The sequence below is a fragment of the Uloborus diversus genome, chromosome 7 (assembly GCF_026930045.1).
Source record: "Uloborus diversus isolate 005 chromosome 7, Udiv.v.3.1, whole genome shotgun sequence".
NCBI lineage: Eukaryota > Metazoa > Arthropoda > Arachnida > Araneae > Uloboridae > Uloborus > Uloborus diversus.
This window is the reverse complement of record NC_072737.1, coordinates 52100452-52106008: the sequence shown is the minus strand read 5'-3', so window position 1 is coordinate 52106008 and position 5557 is coordinate 52100452.

Genomic DNA, 5557 nt, shown 5'->3' with positions numbered 1-5557 from the left:
TTTAACGAATAATCCTAACCAGCTAAAGGTTAGCTATTCACCAAATTCCAAGCCACGCTTACTCTTTTGAACACTAGGTGGCAGGGCTGCACGGGGTCACTCAAAACTTCCGGCGGAAGTCTTATTTGTATTGCTTCTAACGACGAATTGCTCTGTTTACGTATCTGTAATTTGATTGAATTTTTAAAATTAATCATGAATTTCAAAGGAGAAAAATTTTCGTAAAAAGAGCGGATGTTGTTCTGCTTTCGGGTACAACATGAGGACAGAAGCAAATAAGATGTCAGAAATAAAGATGTTCAAATTTCTAAAGGTCCTGATCGTCGAATTAAAGCCAATGCTTTAAAGCGAAAGGATTGAATCTTAATGAATATTATGTAGTAAACACACTTTGTGCGAGGTATTTACGAGCTGGAAACATTCACCTTAATTTCATCAGCTTTGTATTTTTACTGTAATATGTAAAGATCTATATTGATCTGTATTAAATTGATTATTAGAAAAACCCAACCAGAACAATTTTTTATTTGCTTCCTGCAAAGCTGAAATTTTCCTGTGTTTTGACGGGTTTGAAACAGTTTGATTTGTGTGATTAAAGTAAAGAACCACTATTCATTACCTCATGAGAAAAAAACCCATAGCTCGAACTATCAATAACTCGAACCATTTAGCCCGTCTCTTGGGACTTCGAGTTATTGACGGTACTTTAATATTAAGCGCTCTAATTGTAAACAAATTTAGATACTCGACAATCGGTAAACAAACACATTAATTAAAGTTATAGTATAGTATCATAGTACAGCTATTGGTATTAACATTCAAAGCAATTTTAACGCAGGAGAAAGCACTCGGAGATTAAATTTAAATTTTGTTATCTTTCAATTTTTTTTATGCCTATCAATCTTGCTACAGAAGCAAGTTGATTAAACAAAAAGAAAAAAAAGTGATGAACAAATATGTAATAAAATATATTAAATATCAAACCTGAAAATTAGGTAGCAACTGTAAACCAATAAGTGTGTGTGAACTGAAAAGCTACAACAGGAGAATTGATTGAATATGACACCAAAACTCCCTGTCATAGCCATTCTGTGTGAACACAGTGCAGAAAAGCTTCCATCTTTGAAAAAATAGCTTCAACTTAAGAATAGGAATTACAATTCACAACGTACTTGCAATCCAGTAGATTTGTGATTCTTGAAAGCAGACTTTGTATCAACTTTATTTCTGTTTAGGAGGTATTCATAAATGCTTATCATTGAAATCGCGGCAATGATCGACAAACGAAAACTCGTTTTTTTTTTTTTTTTTTTTTTCTTATTTCTGTATTTAAAGGATCAGGAAAATCAGATCCGTTGATCGACAATTTTTGAGAATAGCAAAGCCTATTATACTCATTTCATGCATTAAAATACGCAAAAGACATGATTCTACCTAGAACTGAAAGAAAACAAAATTGCCTGAACACTGTAAACATCAATCGTTACCAATAGATTCGCCATCCATCTACTAAAGGATCGGAAAGGTCACAGCCATTGAAAGATAATTTTTAACAATAACTAAGTTTGTCTTTCTCATTTAATGCATTGAAATACGCAGAAGACATTATTCTGCTTTTTAAAGAAGCACAACAAAATCGCTTTGAACACCTATCTCTAGGTGCCGCCATTCACGAGCGAGCCGAATGGAGCCAAGCCATTAGGAGTCAATCCATTTGAAATGGGATAAAATTGTGACCGCATTCACGACACGACCGCACCGCGCCAATGTTTGTTTACAATTTGAAAATCGTTATTCGGGCATCTGTTTTTGTAATTATTTGGATATCATTGGTGAAATAACGTCAATTTAATGATAGCTAGTCCTCAAATAGGTTTGTATACGTTTATCTCCTGACTTTAGCAGACAAATTTGTTCATTTATTTGTGTGAACGAGTCTTGATTTTTTATCTCCTATAAAGCCGATTCGTCCTTTAATTACTAATAAGAAATACACTAATATGAGGAGAAGCATTTATGTTTACTTGCATTTTAAGATTGCTCGCTGCAAACCTAGATTAGATTACCTTTTACTGAAATTCGCTAATCGTTCGCCAGAACGGTTAACGTTTCTCGAAACTTGCTATGCAAAACTGCCTTGTTTAACAGTCATTTGAAGGTAGAAAAATCTTATATTGCCGATTTTACGATAATTTATTTCATAGTTTTATAACAACCAACAATTATCATTAAGTGAGAAGCATTTTCTAAGTTCTTATCGTGTGCGCTAACTTCATAAAAAATTCATCTCTTTCTTTTATTATCCATTTGAAAAACCTGACACATATGTACATATATATTTACAATCACTCAAAAAAGCAAACAGCTTGTCACATTTGCTTTAATGCTGTAAAATATAAGTTGTTAATATTGAGTTACTCGACTAAAGTAAAAGTTTTTACTTCATTAAGTAATTATGATTTTTATTTCGTATTTTTAAAAATTCGAAAAGATAGATTAACCTTTCAAACTCTGACAACTTATTTCACAAATCGCAAAGATGTAAATTGTTTAAAAAGCTTTATTCTTGTAAACAAACTGAAAACGCAGGCTTTCTTGATTAAACCAGGTGTGCGCTCATTAATTTACAGCTACACGAATAAGAATGAATTCGGTTCAAGTTCAGGGGTTTGTTCTTCTCATTACTGTGAAAGGATTTATTTTCCTAAGCTGCAAATTTTTGTGGAAATGACGACGTGGGTGATTTCTTGAGATGAAAATGTTGCAAATTTATGTGAACAGAGCCTAAAGTCAACAAAGATATTTTGCCTTCCCGTCTGCAGCAGTATTATGTTTTTAAGGACAATATTGTTCTCTGTGTGTATGTAACTTTAAATATACATAACACGTTTATAGTAAGTAACATAAAGGGAATTCGTCCCAATGGTCATACGAGGGTGATTGCCTGTTAATGTAAATTTGGCTTTCGCTTTTGTTGGCTTTTAGGATATGTCCCTCAGTAGTGGAAGTAAAAAAAAGAAGAACGGTTTGTATAATTTTTGCATTGCAATAATTCCTTTGCTTTTATCATGTACTTTCATACTACTTTTATATTTAATGTTTTGAAATGTTGAAGTTATGCAATTTTAATTTCCAGGAAAACAGTTTTTCTTCGTTTAATGATTTCTGCACATAAAATTATCTTTTATAATTTTATGTTTCCTTTAGTTTGTGGCAGAACTCTGATCACTTGTGATTGAAAATAGATATTTACAAAAACTATTTTTATGCAATGCCAATTTTGGTTTTAATTTTTAAAAAAAAATTAATTTAGTGTATGTACTTCATTATTTTTGTCTATGAAATTGTTTCATTTATCACGATCAGGAGGGGATGGGGAATTGTCATAAAATCCTGCTTTTCAACTCATGTAGATAATAAATATTTAAGACTTTCTTTAAAAACTTCACATATGTTTTGTTGTTTTGAAACATTGCATTAAGAACACATTCCATTAAGTTTTTGGAAGAAAAAAAATATTTTATTCTTTTTCTTTTTCATACGTAGTTATGACCACTTTACGCTAAGAAGTGGTACATTGGGCAAGGTGGTCATGTTAAACAATAGATGTACGACTATTTTAAAGATCAATAAAAGTGAAAACACTCGACGCTGCTAGTCCTTTGAAAGGAATCAACTTCATTTAATTAAATGATACATTTTTAATGCTCTATAGTCAAAAGTTGGCCCATTAAGGATTTATAGGTAGCTCATGCACCAAAATAGATACAGGAAGGGATGGTTAGGGGGAACTCTTCTATCATCAACTTTTAATAAAAATTAGGCTACGTTGGATTTTAACGTGATAATTACTTAAATGACCTCATACATTTGGGACATGATCTCAGAAATCGAGGCAGATGGCCGCAGTAGAGACTTCTTCCCTCCATTTCACAATTTGCATGAAATTACATGAGAAAAATATTAAACATATTTAGGTCGGATTTTTTTTCAGTAAACATGATAATCGATCTATACTATTATTTTATGATCAGTTGATATTTCTGAAGTTAGAAAAGTGGAGGGCAATGCCCCTTTACTTTTGAAATTATCGAAGCAGTCACCTCCTTTGAGACACCTGTGTAAGACAATAATAAAAAAGTAAATTAATTTGAATTCTGAAATTTTGAATTCAAATTATGTGTTTCACAATCACGAGTTGCGACAAGACCCTACCAAAGGTGCTCATATGCAAAATTTTAAGGGGGGGGGGCTCAAAAATTTGCCCCATGGTTTACAAAATATTTTCCCCATGGAAACCGATTTCAGTACAATTTTAATCCCCCCCCCTATATGGTTGCCTTTGGGCCCTACTCATTGGAGTTATTGTTTCTAGAAAAGGCTCCTGTCCCCCCAAGCCTGCCCCTGGGTGGTTACATGTGTATAGTTGTGTGTGTGCATAAACCTATGTGTATGCACGTATGTGTATGTGTACGAGTGTGCGTGTGTGCAAGACATGGACACCACCGACCAGAAGAAGCAGATTCTGAAGGACAGTGCTCAGGACCAGAGGAGCCGCGCCTGCAAAGGACGGTGGGTGGGAGTGCTGCAGAGGAAGGCGGGAGGAAAATAAAATCAGCGTAACGTCAAGGACAGTCAAATGAGAACAATAAGCAATCGTGATTGCCCCCCCCCCCCAAAAAAAAACAGTGAGTAGTAACTGATTATCTTGACTATTTGCAGTTACATAATTAATGTTAAATAGAAACTTTTGCTCTCACGCAGTATTTAAGTCTTCCATATTGTGCTCAAAAATATTGATTTCTGTAAGTTTCAGCTAATTTTTTCATTTTTAACACATTGTTTTTTTATTATTCATTTGCAAATGTTGATTCGCAAGTTTGTTAGCTAATGTATTTTTCAACTTGATATTTTCTTTAGTATGTTTGATTTAAAAAAAAAGAAAAATAGGAAGAAATAATGTTTTGAAGGAAGATGATCAATTTTAGGCTTTGTGCGAGATGCCTAAATTTTTTTTTTTTGGATATTAATGATTTTGTAGTACATGCGGGGTTTATAAGGGTAACTTTTTATGCACTTTGAATTTTGAATCTTCAAAAAAAAAATTTTCGATTTGGCTTAGTACGCAAGGTTTACCCAAGGTTGGTGTAGTACATAAGGCATACTGGTTCATGCTTTTGGATGCAAGTTGGCACAGGTTGTCGTTGTTCAAATTACATAACATATCTTTTCTTTGGATATCAAAGAAAAGAAAATAAGAGGAAATGCGACAAAAAAGATCTACTTTAATTTTTTTAGGACACCCTAGTTTTCCATCCCCCAAGGTCCTAAGTACCACGTGAAGCTTTCTACACATTCAATTTCATGAAAATTCTACAAAATTTGAGAGAAAATTATACCGTTCAGATTTTAAAATGTTGTATAAGTAAATAAAACCATTGCGTTCACTAAGTAAAGAATTGCCTGCAGTAAAATTTGGAATTTAAAATTTAATTCCTTATTGATAAACTCTAAATAAAAATTTTACATTTATTCCACTATTTATCTGTCGATAATA